General features: G+C 41.0%; 1 pseudogene; it reads left to right on the top strand.

Annotated features, from left to right (window-relative positions):
* The first annotated feature begins 1275 nt into the window (after positions 1 to 1275).
* LOC149138341 (dolichyl-diphosphooligosaccharide--protein glycosyltransferase subunit 1B pseudogene) lies at positions 1276 to 1824 on the top strand (annotated as a pseudogene).
* Positions 1825 to 17963: the final 16139 nt, after the last annotated feature.

Here is a 17963-nt window from a genome sequence, read left to right as displayed (position 1 = left end):
GGAGCCACTGTTATCACTGAAAAGTCTGTTGTAAAATTTTTTTTAGCCTAGCTTAAAGACAGGGCATTTTCGCAGCGCATGAATTTTTTTTAGGCAGTTTCGCAGCGCTACCTGTTCAGGTGATTTCGTAGCGTGCTACGAAATTGGGAATTTGTTTGAGTTTTCAGTGGAGGCCCAAATCCTAGCATGCCTATTGTACAGAGTTTTGCTTCCCTCCAGAAATGCAGATGAGAGCAGTGACAACGTTTTCAAGAAAAAAGTGCATTCAGCTCGTTTGTAGCAACACAGATTTGCTCAGTGTTCTCCCTGAGGCTAATACCTTGAAGATCTTTTCCTGGGACAATCGCTTTTCTCGAGTAAATGAAGTCCTTCTGATCCCAACTCAGGTTAATTATGTTGGAAAAGTAGCAAATATATATGAAGCTGGTTATCGACTAAGTGGTGGTGCATATATCATCTTCAAGTACATTGGGAATTCATGGTTGTGGGATCATGTTCGTGTCGGTGATGAGTTTTTGACAAATGAAATGTATTTGCATTTAAATATGCGCCTCATGTTCTAATCTTTGTGTATTGACCGAATACAAGGAACCAAATGAGATGTTGAGATTTGATAAACATTACCAACTGTTCGTGCGTTAGTTCCTCCACCGACACCTGGTTGACATTTGTTTTTCTTTGCCAGAAAAGGGGTTTTAGAAACGAGAGCGTATTATTTGCATGCGGGGCATCACAAGTTTGGGATTCTGTTGCAGTTGCAGATTCATTTTTCTCCCAGAGAAAATATGGGGATTGTGAAATTCGCAATCGGGGATGCTGCAATAACGTTTCTGTGGGTGTTTGGCGCATCATGCCTGGGAGCAGGGATTTTGGTATTAGCCTCGTATTTAGGTGTGCAGGGGGGCATAACTCTGTTTATAACCCTCTCCCTGTTGTTTCTACTTGTGTTTTTGTTCTCCTTTCTAGGAGAGGTCATGGGTGGAGCAACTTGGAATCCCACTGCCTTAGCTGCCACTTTTGCTTTGGGCGCTGGCAAGGATAACTTGATAAGTTTGTCCATTCGATTCCCTGCCCAGGCAGCTGGAGCTGTTGGCGGGGCCTTGGCAATCATGGAGCTCATGCCTGCATCGCACAAACACATGCTTGGAGGCCCTTCGCTAAAGGTTGATTTGCATAAAGGAGCGATTGCAGAAGGATAATGGCAATGGCGATTCGTGGAGTGATCCCGTCAAATCTCAAGCATTCAGTGTTTGCATGTGTAGCGCTCTTGACAATATGCCATCTATGTCTGGCGGCACCGTCATCGGAATGGGTGCTCCTAAAGTTGACAAGGAGCTGGTGCGAGAAATAGAAATTTCACATTGGGGAAATGTTCAGATAACTGAAAATTATCATCTTTTTCATGGTGATGCTCGAATCAAAGGTGGCTTTTCAAGGATTGAATACCAAGCAAGACCCAATGCTACAGGTGCATCATCTTTTAAGAGTCTAGTGGCAAGACTGCTACCTCGAGCACATTCGGTTTATTACCGAGATGAAATTGGGAATATTTCTACCTCACATTTGAACGCCGACTTTAGAAAAACAGAACTGGAAATTGAACCTCGATATCCTATGTTTGGAGGCTGGCAAGCCACTTGTACAATAGGCTACGGCTTATCTCTACAAGATTTTCTCTTCCAAGCAGCTGATGGCAGGCGTTATCTTAATATTGCTTTTGCATCTTCATTCAGTGATGTGGTCATTGATAAACTTATTGTGAAGGTTGCACTGCCAGAAGGATCTAAAGATCCTTATGCTTCTGTTCCCTTTTCTGCAGATTGACATATATAATATCTATGCACCTCGTTGTCTAGAGAACTCGAGTTCAGGAGTAAAGACGAGAGACAAGCTTACAGTTTCACAAAATAAGGTCTCGAGGAGGGTATTGGGTTTCCTATACGGTGGATATGACCCCTGTTTTGAACTATACACAAATGAATATTTCAACAGGCCTGATGTTCAAGAAGCTCTTCACGCAAATGTTACAAAGATTCCTTTCTAATGGGCAGTCTGCAACAATTCTGTGTTCAATGCATATAATTACACAATATTCTCAGTTCTTCCAATCTACACAAAACTTATCAAAAGTGGTCTAAAGATTTGGGTTTACAGTGGAGATATTGATGGGAGAGTACCTGTAACTGCCACGAAAGATAACATCAATGCATTACATTTGCCCATAAAGCAACAATGGCATCCGTGGTTCCATGACAGACAAGTAGCAGGATGGTTTATACAATACCTAGGATTAACATATCTGACATTTAGAGGAACAGGGAACGCAGTTCCCTTAGACAAATGTAGCGAAACATTGATTGTGAATTTTTGTGCCCTGTTTGTTCCATAAAGTGTGATCTATTTCCTTTTTGGAAGATAAGATTAGAAAATGCATCTGACACAGGAACACAGTGATACATGCAAATGAAGCTGCATAGATGAACATTGGAAATGCAGGGGGTTTTATTTGTAATACTCTGTTTACTGAAATGCAGGGGTGGTTGCACAGGAAAGAGACATGAATGTTTTCGGTCCATTAATATCTTCAGTTTCCTGGTGTTGAAGGTTTTTCTTTCTATGTTTGTTGCAAGACTTTAAATTATACAGCGGGTAGCCTTGTAAAGGTTTTGTAAGGTGTTCTAACCTAATTGATCTGGAATGTATTCCATATCAATAGTGTTTGTTAAAGATTATGAGCACATCTTGCAGAGGCACATTTATGCCTTGTTTAGTGATCTTTGGAAAATGGGTTCTTTAAGAATAAGGATTCCTACTTAAAGCTGATGTGCTCGATTCAGATTATAGAATGTGCCATTGGTTTGTGCACTTAAGGAATCAGAAATGGAAACAATTTCAGATGGCAGAGCCAAACATGAGTTTGATTTAGATTTCAATTCAACACATAAGGAAGCAGGTATTGAAACAACAGGACAGTTACATGAGAAGGATGGTCAGTGTTCGGACCTTGCTGATGTTGAAGCTACACACTGGCAATCATTTAGCTATGAGAGGAAGACTGTGTTTTTTTAAATCACACAGCAGTTTCGTAGCGCGCTACGAAACTGCTGTAGGTGATGTTTTCAATGCAGAATAAACAGTTTGACCGGGAATGTTAGAAGAGAGACACCTGTACATCAATACAGCCTACAGCTCATCTGGAGACATGGTGTTAGGTAGCAGCGTTCCATACTTTGAGCTATTAAAGATTTGGGAACATGCTGCTACATTTTCGGAGAATGGAAGACAGGGACCGTGAAAATAGGGTACTCATCTTTACTAATTAATGAGCCATCTACACAGCTAGCACCCGAGGTCAGCTTGTTCAGTGAATGTTCCTCCAACACATCTCAGCCTAACTGAAGGAGGACAGCTGTCAAGGATCCAAGAAGAATCATGTTACGAGGAGAATGGAATTAGTGTTTTAGTTTGATTAGGATTTTGTGTAATTACAGCTCAGCATTTTTGTAATTAATGAATTAGTTAAATAGCATATAGGAGTAGTTAATAGAGCCTTGGAGCTCGCTCTAGAGAGGGAAGAATGTATTCCTATAAATGGATCAGATTAGAATGTAATAGGGGTTGGATGTTTTTAGAAAAGACTGTTTTGGTTTATGTGAAGCAGATTACAGTAATAGAAAAACAGCTGTTGTTTCTTCTCAAGATTCTCAATAGATCATATTGTTCAAATGTATGGTGGTATATTCTCTTAGTGTTCTTTTTACAGTATTGTTACAGCATAATCACTCAGAATTCATGTTTAATGCTCTGACTTCCTGTATGCTTGGCAAGCTGTGGTTTTGTAAAGTATGTTTGAACATCTGATGTAAAGAGCCTTGACTTCCATGAAAAGACAATGCTTTTGTTTACTGAAATGTATGAGACTCCATAAGCCCAATGGGAAGAAATTCTGTCCAGCCAGCTTATTTTTCATGTGTCTTGTAAGAGTTAGCCATCTTGTTCAATATCAATAACCTATGAGAGAGCCCTCTCAGACTAAGGAGGCTAAGCCTTAGTTAAGAGCCTGGTTTGAAATAGTTTCATGAAATCTTGCTAGGTAGCAGCCCTTAGTACACGATTTTGTGATAACAGATGGAAAGGGCAAGGAGCATGCTCAGTGGTGCCAGGTTAGGACAAGAATTATGGGCAGAGGCAGTGGATACTGCATGTTACCTAGTCAACAGGTCACCTTCATCAGCGTTGGAGGATAAGACTCCACAAGAGGTATGGACTAGTAAGAAACCCTCTCTTTCACATCTAAGGTTATTTGGATGTGATGCATATGTACATGTTCCAAAGGAGAAAAGAACCAAGTTGGATAGTAAATCTGAAAAGTGCATCTTTATTGGGTATAAGGATGCTTTAAAGGGTTATAAGCTTTGGAACCCAGTAACAAGGAAGGTTGTGTACAGCCGAGATGTGGTGTTCAGAGAGGTGAAAGATGTTATTAAACATGAAATCCAACCAAATGAACTTGAGAAGATAGGGTTTGAGCTAAAGGATTAAGAACCAGACTCTACAGCAGAGGAGGAATCAGAAGATGAAGAGCCACAAACTCTGGCTTTGAGAAGATCAGTTCGAGAAAGAAGGCAGCCAGAAAGGTATAGTCCATCTGCTTTCTATTCAAATTTTTCTTTGTCTATTGCTGATGATGATCCCAGAACTGTGAAGGAAGCAGTGGATTCAGAGGATGGGAAATTCTGGAAAGAGGCCATGGTTGATGAAATGGCATCTTTGCACAAAAATGAGGCTTGGGATCTGGTGGAGTTGCCAGCTAGAAGGAAACCCATTGGTAGCAAATGGGTGTTCAAAAAGAAGACAAATGCAAAAGGAAAAGTGGAGAAATACAAAGCTCGGTTGGTAGCAAAAGGTTATTCCCAGGTGCCGGGAATTGATTTTGGTGATATTTTTTCTCCTGTTACTAAGGTGGCTTCTATTAGATTACTTTTATCTGTTGTTGCTGCTTTTGATTTTGAGGTAGAACAGATGGATGTGAAGACAAAATTTCTTCACGGGATCTGGAAGAGGAGATCTACATGAAGCAACCTGAAGGCTTTGCGGTGAAGGGTAAGAAAGAACTAGTATGCAAGTTAAAGAAGTCTCTGTATGGGTTAAACAATCACCAAGGATGTGGTATCAGAAATTTGATACATTTATACGGGGACTTGGCTTCACCAGAAGTAAAGCAGATCATTGTGTGTATTTTAAATTAATTGGTGACCGTGTTATTTATATGGTCTTGTATGTGGATGATATGTTGCTGGTTGGAAATGACAAAGAAGTTATCCAGGATTTGAAGACCCAATTGTCCTCCAAATTTGACATGAAAGATCTTGGTGCTGCAAACTATATTTTGGGAATGGGAATTAAAAGAGATCGGGCAAAGATGAATCTCTGGTTAAACCAAAGGAATTATGTCGAGACAATACTGCAGAGGTTTATTATGCAAGATAGTAAATCGATGAAGGTTCCTATTCCTGTAGGTGTGAGGTTATCTGCTGAACAGTGTCCCAAGACACAAGAAGAGGAAGAGGACATGTCCCGTGTTCCATATGCAAGTGTAGTCGGTAGCCTGATGTATGCAATGGTCTGTACTAGACCAGACATTGCACATGCAGTGGGAGTATTGAGCAAGTTTATGTCAAAACCAGGAAAGGAGCATTGGACAACAATGAAGCATGTTTTCAGGTATTTGTGTGGCACTAGTGATTATGGTTTGTGTTACCAAGGAAGACTAAGATTGGACAGAGTGTTGGATATTCATGGCTTTGTTGATGCAGACTGGGCTGGAGATCTGGATTAGAGAAGATCTACAAGTGGGTATGTGTTTAACTTATTTGGAGGTGCAGTCAATTGGATGAGTAAGAAACAATCTGTAGTGGCACTATCAACTATAGAGGAAGAATACATGGCAGCCACTCATGAAAGCAAGAAATCAGTTTGGTTGCAGAGATTGTGCTCAAGTATGGCGTTAGTACAGGAAGCTATAAGGATAGACTGTGACAACCAAAGTGCAATTTTCTTGGCAAAGAACCCTGCATATCATTCAAAGACAAAGCACATTTATGTTCAGTATCACTTTGTGAGGGATATGATAGAAGACAAAAAGGTGTTGCTGGTAAAGGTGGACACTTTGAAGAATACTGCAAATGCATTGACAAAATCTATGAGCTCTGAGAAGTTCTCTTGGTGTAGAGAGACAATGGGCATTTCAGGGCTAGGAAAATGACTAAGCTCTCTTGTGGCCCCATGTGGAAAGAAAACAACAAGTGGGAGAATTTTGGGTTGTGTTATATTCTTTCAACGTAGTTAACAGGGGGTTTGAAGGGCACTCGTAACCCCACTTTATGGGGTCCAGGGCAACGCCCCAGAAAATTTTGTTTTTGGACCCTATGTTAGGTTGGGCGGGCCCACCTATGGTTTTGTGCATGATTTTCGCACATGTTTTTTGGACGCAATGGTTTTCGGTCCATGGTATTGGACGCGATGGTTTTCGGTCCATGGTATTGGATGCTTCAGCATGTATAAATATGTATTGTAACATTGAAAGGAACATAATTAAAAATCAAGCTGGTAGTCCCGGTTTTGGGATCCAGTGGGAAAATCTCTATGTATATGTGTTTTATGTGTTATGCTCTCACATTGTTTATTTTCTATGTTTTAGAATTTGTATGCAGGTAATTTTTGTACGAGGTTAAAACCTACACAAATTAAATTTGGTGATCAAGATTACCTTCGCTAGGTTTCGCCAAAATAACACCTAAAGTGATCCCAGATGCATCAATGTGTAATATCCCTTATCAAGGGTATCCCTCAAACACAAGAAAACTCTAAACAAAGATGGACTGGGAGGGCGTTTACCAGATATGTTGCCTCTGAAAAGAGGACTAGATCTAGAGGCTACATGGCCCTTTCCAGACTCTGTCTAAGAGTATAGGAGAAAAATAGACAAGTGGTATAGTAGCCAGGAAGCTCAAAGAGATAAAAAAAAAATAACAGTAGTGCAACATACAATAAGGTATACATGGAATATAAGTAGATACTCGAGAAATACAAAGAGAAATGCTAAGCCATTTTATTAGACTAAGTAATGGAAAGAGTACAATAGGTGATCAAAAAGATAGCACCTCGACTTGCACAAGGCAAGTGAAGAAATACACTTAGAATGGTAAGGAAATGGCCTCTCTCTGAACTGCGTCCAAGCTGTCGGAGAACTATTGTGCTACTGCTGGAATCAAGTGAGGATTTGGGGCTGTTCCCCCCCTTAGAAAATGCTGAAACTTTGGAATCAACCTATGCTCAATAAACCCAGAAAAGCCCAGAAATCTTTTCTAAAACAGCCGACCCCCGAAAATCACCCCCTTCAGGATCTACGCTATCCCTCAAGGCTCCACGTTACCGCTGAAGAGAATCCTCCAAAACTCTACCTGAGACTCTACCAAAATCCTCCAATATGCAAGGGCTGATCCCTTGCTCAATCTCCAAGCTCAAATCCTCCACATAAACCCAATCCGGAGTTCCTACCAAGAGAGATTGCGTCCTCCCCTCTCAAGATTGCACAGTCATCAAAATTCTCAGTTCCTCCTCAACTCCAGAGATCGCTCCTCCTGCAAAATACTAATGAAACTACCTTGCCCGAGCAAGCACTCGAAGTCCCCCAGGGCTAAGAGTGAGATCTTTGAACAAAGACACTCAATGCACTAAACAGTGCTTCAGACAGTCTAAACAGCCAGCGTGCTCTAAGTCGAAGTGACTAGCTCAAATGCAACATAATCCAATGCCCAAATGAGGAGGCTCCTCTCTCCTTTATAGCGTTGGCCTCTCTCAAAACCCTAAGGCCCACCTCCTCCAACATAGCCTCTCTCTTGCCATGTGCTCCTTCTCTATCTGCGCAGTCCCTCCAAGTGTCTACGTGGGCTCCCTTCTCTACGTGGTCCTTTGGTTCCCTTGGCTCCCCTTTTAAGTTACAACGTTGTGCTACTATGGAGTGAATTTATTCAAAAAGTGAGTTATGTCCCCCGTTCCTCACCTTTTTATTTATAAATAACTATAGAAGGAAAAATTGAGCAAAATCGAATATTCCAATTAGCCATGGCTAATTAGGAATATTACACAATGTGTACATGGAATTCTTTGTTCCAATATGGATAAACTAATATTGGAGCACTTGAAAGTTTTTCTTTCAAAGTATTGAAAGTAACATCACATTCTTCAGTGCACACAAACACACATCCTTCTTCAACAAATTCTCTAGTGGCACAATGATTAAAGCGCACTTGCAAATATATCTCTTTAATACCCCGTATGCCCCAATGTAGATCACAGCTATTTGAAATTTGTGGGTGGCGGTATATTCAAGGTTACTACAAATTTAGCAGGGTCTACACATACAATATCTTTACAAACAATATGCCCATGCAAAGTACCAAATGGCACAACATAAATACATTTCTTCAAATTCAAGGAAATATGCAACTGTCTACAACGATCAAACATGACCCACAAAAAACTAGAGTGATTCTTTAAGAGGCTATAGACTCTCCAATCTTCCATGTATACTTCAAGGAATTTATGAATATAGTCCTTGAAAGAAAAAATAACAATTATAGAGAACAAAACTCGAGAATTTTTTAGGACAAATGGCATGACATGGTAAGCATAAGAACCCAATTCAGTTGTGAAAGTTGTTTTCTTTTATCTTCCTCTGCAATACAGACTTGATGATACCCAAAAAATCCATCTATAAAGGAATAATATTCCTAACCTGCAACATTGTCTGATACTTCATCGTTGAAAGGAGTAGGAAATCGATCATGGACACAAGAATTATTAAGACTGGTAGTATACACAAACTTTGATATTATCTAAATCCTTATTGTCCTAAATAACAATAGGACTAATCCAGTCAGCTTCGACAACTGGAAATATGAGACCAACAACCAACAATTTATCTATCTCCTTCTTGACCTTTTCTTTAACTCGCAGGTTCAACTGGTAGGGTTGATGTTTAATAGGCCTCGCATCAAGTTTCAAAACAATCTCTCCTAAATCTCACTTTATCCCTCTAAGCTTTGAAACTAGCACAGGAAAAATATCTTCATATTCTTTAAATAAATAAATTAATAATATCTTTTAGTTTGCTCATCCTAATTGTCACTAATAGAAGCTAACTTGGGATTTTCTTCGATTTCAATATTATGATTCCACAACTTTAAGGGATTCAAATGTGGATCATATTTAACAAGATCATCTTTAATATCTTCCACCTTCATATGACTTGAATGTTAGAAGTCTCAACTCCTCCAAATTATCTTCTTTAGATTCCTTATTGATTTTCCACAAGCGACAACTTCATGGATTATTGATTCATATAGATTTCCACAATCTTCCTAACTACTAAAATTAGCAACATGTTTTCCAGTGGGGAATAATACTATCTTTATCAGCTTCAAGGCCTCAACTATATTTGAATCCTCATCTAAAAGAAGAAATAACTATAGAACTGAGCTATCAACACTTCCCAACTAGTTGTCTTCCTTTTCATTTCTTCTTTTAGGTACCAGGCTTGCGAAAACATCCCCAATGTGTGAATGAACAGATGCACTGATAATTCAGCAAGAAGTCCAATTTTTGTTCATGCTGCACTAGAAGTCTGAACATGCTTCAAAGGATTAGTTTAACCCTCATATATAGGAATATCTTCTGAATTCTTCTCAGGAACGACAAAGTGACACATCATAGCAAAATCCCAGTTTTGAAACTAGTCATGATGAGCTCCCCACCATATCATAGGGTTCGCTTGATGAGCAACATCCATTATAGGAATCTTGTGCATTTCTTCAATATTTGAATCAATATATTTGATAAAATTCACAACATATCCAATACCATTGAAAGTAGGGTGACCCCTTACCTTTGCACCAATCCAGTGGGCACAAAAAATAGTTGCAACACATTTAGAGTGAAATTCATGGTCTCCTTGTTGCCAATCATCCAAGAAAACATCTAAGCCAAATTCTATATGTTGAACAATCCTCCGGCTAAGAGAACCATATGTTGTAGGATTTATGTAGTCCTCCCTTTTTCCTGTAGTAAGCTAATATAACTGATCCAAAATGTTACACTCCTCTACATCATCAACTGGCTCTTTGAACCTTGGACCTTGATAAGAATCCAATAGTTGTATGACTCTGATTCCATATACTTCAAAAGTCACGGTATCTCGCTTGAGGTCGATAAAAACATATTTTTCAAAGGCCAAGTCAATTCCAAGTAATGTTGGACATAGATCTTTATCACCCATTATATTATTAACTTCAAAGTCCACATATGTTTCCACACCCGCAATATTAACTTTGACATCTTCCACATGACCAATGGGGATAATACAATGTTGGTTAGCTACACATAGCTAAATGGGTGAAAATACTAACTTGGGTTTGCCCAATTACTTCCAAGTTTTCCTCGACAATATATTTACATATGATCCCAAATCAAACATAGAAAATTTAATCTAGAATCTTGTAATTTGGGCATCAATGCAAAACTCTCTTCATGTTCTCCTATTGTTACAATAGACATGTATGGAATGATGTTAAGGAAAGCTGGAAAAGATAGCATTGATGGTGTTGTAACCGCCAACAGGTAAGGGGATCACCCCGGTAAGAAGTCCCAATTAGACCTCAAACTGTTTGGTGTAGGAGTCCCAGCAATGGGTCATACGGTAATGCCTTGATCACAATTTTGCACAGAGGCAAGTAAGATGTCCCTTTTGGTAGCAAGGGTGTGATAGCTGTAGTAAGTCAAGGAAGGTGCATGAGAGGTTCTAACACACTGAGGGTGAAGTGAGTGCGCCCCTTGGAAGCTTGTAATAGTACGCGGCTTGGAAGGGAACACACGAGTGAAGATGCATCACAAGCTGGAAAGCAAGTTAGCGAGCAATCCAAAGTGATGGTTAAACCAACAGAACATTTCAAAAAGTTCCATACAAACTTATACAAAATAGTCCATACATGCATGCGTAAGCAAATAAATACATATATCATTTAGAGTAAACTAGATAGCATAGAATACAATACAACATATGCATGAAACATGCTGGCTTTTTTATATTAAGAAGTGTAAGTTCCAGTCATATAATACATCCATGTCCAACCACTAGTTCCGATAGTGGAACGTTACAACCACAACCGCATGCTCCTCTAAAGAGATGTACTAGCTCTGCGTAATGGAGAAGCCAAGGCTCGTTACAATACTGTCCAAGCTTTCTCTAAGATAGTCCTATCGGAAGCTTGGTTGATCCTATCGGAAACTTGGCTGACCAAAAGCTTTTACAATGAGTTATGAGGTTTTTTTTATAGCAAAGGGTGGGGTGACCCTTGACATTCCCTTTGTGACAGTTCATCTACCCTCATGACTCTTCATCTACTCTATGACTATTACATCCAACTATCGACACTTGAACTCCCCCTTGACAAGATGTTACATTACAATGCACATGTGCCCATGTAAGACAAAATGGCTTGAGCAAGCCATGCAAGACATCACTGACACTCGGTCCGTTGTGGTGAGACCAACTCTTTGAAATGCTTATGACGGTGAAGGTGGTGAGCTGATGCCAAGCTTGGTCGTCCATGATGGTGTGCATGCGCTCCATAGTGACATCTTGCTAAAGCGAACTCTTGCCTCCGTTGCATCAGGGTGGATTGGTATGGCTCCTCCATCTAACTCATCTGCTAGCATGTGGATGGTCTTCTTGGGTGTGGCAGAACCGACAACACACTGATGCATAGTGTCTATGCTAATCTACCAGTGTGTGTTGGTGGCCATGCATATCAACTGTCAACTGCATGTTTAGCTCCAGTCGGAATTGCTTCTTGTCTTTGCCTTGGTTAGTGTGCCAAATGGGTTAGATCGCATGCATGTGCACAATGACATGCATGCTACTGAATTCCCTTGCATGCGATCAACAACACCAGTCATGATGTCTGCTCCATGCCAGCTACTGGGATGGCTCTATCACTTGTACGGGTTCAGTTTCATCCGTCTATGCATGTTGCGCCCCCTGCTATACCTCTTCCTGCTGTAACTCATTCTCTCGTCTGTGCAGTTCATGTTCTTCCTTGAGTTGCTGCTTCATCACCTACAACTCATTCTATGTTCTTTTATCTGCTCTCATGCGATCATCTTGTCATGTCATCACCTCATAGACTTAATCTCCAAAGTTTCTTTCATCACAAGTGGACCTGCTCAAGCTTGCAACTTTGTTCTGCCTCTATGTTGTCAACAACCTTCCTCTTGCATTCGCCGCATGCGGGTGTGCTGCCTTCTGTTGCTACTGATGGTGCTGCTCACTGTGATGCTGCTGCCATATTATCTTGATGTCCTTGTCTACGAACAACTTGATGTCTTCATAGGTAGGCAAGCTCATAGACACTTGCTTGGCTACAACCCACGTTGTTCTCTCAATGGTGTCCTTTGACTCTGCTCTCCTGAAGGCCATTGTACTTGTGCTATTGAGAGGCAGATGACCACCTGCGATACCTGTGGACATGGAAACACTCAAGGAAAGCAATCTGTCAGTCGAAAACCAAAATGAACTTGAGAACTGACTTGAAACATATCTATGTGACTGATCATGAAGGTTGCGCAATTTCCGCCAGGAGGTCGAGAGAATGACTGCAAAAACTACGCAAGGCACATCTCAGGATGTGAGGAGGTTAAATGACTATTGGAATTGTGAAATACATAGTCCAGCCTGCCCTATTGAAGACTGAAACTCCGCAATGTGCAATTTCAGTCAGCAGTGACATGCAACCAATAAACTTCCTTGCACAGTTTCTGGGGCCAGTGGGACACTACCTCCAAGAATTGTGTAATGCAAGCCTGGAGGTCAATGCCTAGCTAAACTTGCGCAATTTCTGGAGGGAAGGTAGAGCCTTCACTTCTGGAAATGCGTAGTGCTAGCCGGGCAAGGCATGGTCCGGGCCAAGGCAACCCAGTCCAGCCGACAGGCGACTAAAAACATGAGAAGTATGAATTTACGGTAAGATGAGTGCAAACGAAAGTGAATGATCATTCATGCAAATAGCAAGTGCAGGATTCGGAAAACAAGAAAGCATGCATGAGTGTGAAGCGAGTCATCAGAACAGTGGCCGTCCGTGCAAAGCAGTGTCATGCATGCGACAACAGTGAGATGCAAACAAAAACTGAAACGGTGATAGTACAAGCTAGTATGCTTGCAAATGACAGCAAGCGCTCACTGAAATCAAGCAGAAAACACTCACACAAAGTGAAACACAAAAAGCGACAAAAACGCGATGCAAGTCATGAGTAGCGGGCTTACCCCAAGACAATTGAGCTGAATGTGTCGACGACTCCTAGATGCAATGTGGGATGCCATAGCTACAAGGTCGATGTGAGGAATGAGCTCTATAGAATCCAGTTGATGAATTTTGATAATATCGAGGTTGTGACGCGCATGCCACAAATCTAGGAAAAGTGACACTTGGTGGAAGGTTTCTAAGATGATCCTTTCATGTAACCTCTAGTTGCTAAAAATAGATCCCTAAATCAAGGGATGCCTTTGCATGCTACCTTGGGAGGCACAACCCATGCATGCAAATCAGGTTTGCTCAGTCTCGGAGGGAGTTGGGAACTCAACTGCACATGCAACAGTCTGCTCAGCTGGGGGGAAAAAATGTGCATTTCTTTGAGGGAGCTAGGCTAGCTACCCAGAGGGATTGCTCAATTTCTAGGCAGAGAAGCTGACTGTTTCCCAGAATTGCGCAATTTCTAGGCAGAGCAGCTGACTATTGCCCAAAATTGTGCAATTTCTGGGATGAGCAGCCATGTTGGAAGGAATTGCACAATTTTCTCAGTGAACATTGACAAAAATATTTGCACAATTCTGGAGCCCAGCAGGCTGCTAGGCATAATTGCACAATTTTCTGGAGGGAAGGATGGTTTCCCTCCAGAATTGCGCAATTTCTTAAGGGATATGCTCATCCTGTAGCTGGACTAAGTCCAGTGAAACATCCTGTGAGGGGTATGCAACAAGATTTGATGGACAGGTTGTCATTCTGCAAGAAAATCACTGAAGCTTGTGTAGTTGACAAGACAAGACATGCTGTTGTGAAAGGTTGCTAGGGAGGCTCCAAAATGAAGCTAAAGAAAAATTTTGGAGGGTGGTTGTAGCCGCTACAACATTTGGTGACACATTGGTAGAACTCCAGCTCTCTGAATGGACCTTGTTCGTGAAAAGAAAGTCTAACACCTCCAGAATTATTGTTCAGTCCTCAGTTCATCTTGGTTTCCACATTGCTTGATTGTAAGATGTAGCATCTACCAAGACCTTGGTCGAATGACACACATTCCAAGACAAGTCAACACAATTATTTTTATTAGGGTTGAGGGGTATATTAGTGCACAAGCAGTATAGTTGTCAGAGTCTTAGTTTCATCTCTGGTGTTTCTCTGCTGCCAACAGGCTTGGACAATACCCCGATGGAGTCACGCAGGAACACAAGCATCGCTCCGCTGCTAGCAATCCTGGTCAGTACCTCGGTGGAGTTACTTGCATCACCTCTCTGCGTAGGAAGCCTTTCTCTTCTTTCGCCTTATTCATTTTCATTTTTTTCATTTTTTATTTTCATAACTGTGCATAGAACTTATTCATTTCAGAGGCGGAAGAGGGATCCCGAATTATTGAGAGCATAAGAGGTTGTTTCTTCAGAGAAGTAGTTTATGTATACCTCTGACATGCTTGTTAAGGTTTTCCCTCTCACCTTACTTTGCTTGACTGAGATGACAAGGATTAACCCAAAAACAACTAACTAGAGTAGGTGATACTAGTTAGCATGCAAGCATTGTGTTTTCACTAAGGTTCACTTCGAACAGTACGTATTTTCCATTGATGTATCATGGACTGAAGACAACAAGTTCTTACATAAGAAAGCTGACAAAAGATAACCAAATGTTGATAGTTGTACAAGTCCTCTTGTACTTTACCCAACTTGTTTCAAGAGACGCACACAGTCCATGCGGAACTAACCTAGGGACAATAACAAGCAAACAAACCAAAAAACAAAGAAAGAAGTAGAAGCAAATGCAGAAGCAAAGCAAGTAAGCAAAAAAACACACAAAGAAAGAAGAAAACATGCATGCAAGAAAACATCTCAAAAGAAAACACTACTCCTACTCCTAAGCTAACAATGCATCGGTCATCTCACGTGAAGTGATACTTCCGATGCAACCACTGATGCATTGGTTGACCCATGTTGGTGAAGGCACGGTTTGCGAACATTGCAGTTGCCCAAACCAACAAGCATGAAAGATATAAAAATGAAGGTGGACACACTCTGAGCTTACAAGCGATCCCAGAACACAAACAAGTGAAAGCACATGACATGCACTCTATAAAGCTGCCATGGTGTTGTGCTACACTATGTGTAGATGTCAAGTGTATGCATTCTCTTGACTGTGACATGCAAGCTAACATGAGAAAGGTATACCACTTACATTGTTCATGTGTTATTACTGTGTAAGATTCCTCCAATGCATGAGTGATGGGATCGTGTAGTTCAAGTGGAGGAAGTGAAATCTGGGTGTTTGGTTGATCTTCAATGCAAAGCAGAGAGTGATGAGGAGCCTTCAGTGTTTCAACAATTTCCTGACTGGAAGTGAAACCAACCTCAGGACAACAAGGGCCTGACATAACCATCAGATCGGGTTGAAGTGCCTTGATAGTCTGTGGGGTTTTGAATTCGTTGACAAATAGATCATCGTAGACCAGTGTCTTAGACAAATTAACAACATTTGAATCAACATTGTGATCATATGAAGAAGTAGAGAGATCACGACAACCAAGATTAGAAAATTTAGGATGTTTGTCAGCATCCTCATGATTTGATGAATTGGGCAGAGGGGTAGATGAGAAGCAAAGATGTTCACCCTCTGTGTTTTCAGAAATGACAGATGACAGATTGGACGGATTTTTAGAGGAAGATGTTTCCTCTCCGCACTTTGATGACAAAGTGACATCCAATGTGTCCTGTGACTGATCGGAAGTAGAAACATCCGGAAATGGCTTTTGACAAGGGAAATCAATAGTGGCAGAATCACAAGGGATGTCAGGATAAAGTGGATGAGGCACAGCTAGAAGGGATTCATCCTTCACCACGGGTTCTTCTTTAGATTCCCACACACACTCATCATGAATGATGGCGCAAGTTGGCTGCATAACACCAACTCCATCGACAACTTGATCCTTGTTCACAATAGGTGAGGAGTCCAAAATGGGAAAACACAAGATAGTACAATCCGTAGGATCAGCAAAACGTGGGGATGGAGGTTGAGGGAACGAATCCACGTGACAACCAACAAGCTTGCAAGCCAAATCTGCGCAGATATCAAGAGAAAGTGTGGTGGGAGGATGTGACAATTCAACAGATGTGTGTGCATGATCTCCCACATCACTTCGCAGTGGTGGAGTTGTTTGAGGAGGTGAAGCTAGACAGTCACTTGTGACAACAACTCTGCCTGCCTGTGATTTCACAACTCCATCACTGAAGTGTGCTGAGCGGGGATCGAATATGCGAAGAAGATGCTCAAATATTCCATAAATAAATTCCCAATCAATTTCATCTTCGAGAAATTGGTATGCAATATTACAAAAGAGTGTGAACAATTTATCAACAAATTCATCGAGTGCTTTTCATAATTTCATAATTTTTTGATTGAGTGCTTTATGGTTAAGGTGATTGAAAGCACGGTCTATCTCTATGACCAGATGAGCAAGAGAATGAATAGATTTTTCAAGCAACGTGGCACATGAGTGCATGGGGTGCCCTCGAAGCGTTTATACGAACAATGCGCGTGTCATGTACTCTTCAAATATTCCATGTCTTTCGCATGAGCCTACAACGCCGACCACATGCCCAACCAAGGTTATGTGGCCTCCACCATCAAATGTTTTATGCGACAATTTATCCGAGAGCTTTTCCAAGATAATGAAGTCGTTTCCATAAGACATACACTCCAGAAGAGCAATTTTGTGGTTAGTCATGATAGATATGTAGAGATTCAAAACATATGTGAGAACTCAGCTTGTCATCTGGCCATCCTTCTAGCACCAAAATATTGATGGTGTTGGACCCACCAACATGTAAGGGGATCTCCTTGGTAAGAAGTCCCAATTAGACCTCAGACCATTTGGTGTAGGAATCCCAGCAATGGGTTGTACAGTAATGCCTTGACCGCGATTTCGCACAGAGGCATGTAAGATGTCCCTATTGGTAGAAAGGGTGTGACAACTGCAGTAAGTCAAGGAAGGTGCATGAGAGGTTCTAACACACTGAGGGTGAAGTGAGTGCGCCCCTTAGAAGCCTATAATAGTACGCGACTTGGAAGGGAACACACAAGCAAAGATACATCACAATATGGAAAGCAAGTTATAAAGCAATCCAAAGTGATGGTTAAACCAACAACACATTTAAGAAAGATTCATACATACTTATACAAAATAGTCCATACATGCATGTGTAAGCAAACAAATACATATATCATTTAGGGTAAACCAGATAGCATAGAATACAATACAACATATGCATGAAACGTGTTGGCCTTGTTATATTAAGAAGTGTAAGGTCCAGTCATACAATACATCCATGTCCAACCACTAGTTATGACAGTAGAACATTACAACCACAACCGCCTACTCCTCCAAAGAGATGTACTAGCTCTGGGTAGTGTAGAAGCCAAGGCTCATTACAATACTATCCAAGCTTTCTCTAAGATAGTCCTATCGGAAGCTTGGCTGACCAAAAGCCTTTACAATGAGTTATGAGGTTCTATTTATAGCAAAGGGTGGGGTGACCATTGACATTCCCCTTTGTGACAGTTCATCTACCCTCATGACTCTTCATCTAC

This window comes from Pinus tabuliformis, chromosome X, assembly GCF_031772625.1.
Source record: "Pinus tabuliformis cultivar Carrire ecotype Pingquan chromosome X, CPIR1, whole genome shotgun sequence".
NCBI lineage: Eukaryota > Viridiplantae > Streptophyta > Pinopsida > Pinales > Pinaceae > Pinus > Pinus tabuliformis.
Note: the sequence above shows the minus strand (reverse complement) of the source record. Positions and strands in the feature narration are given on the sequence as shown.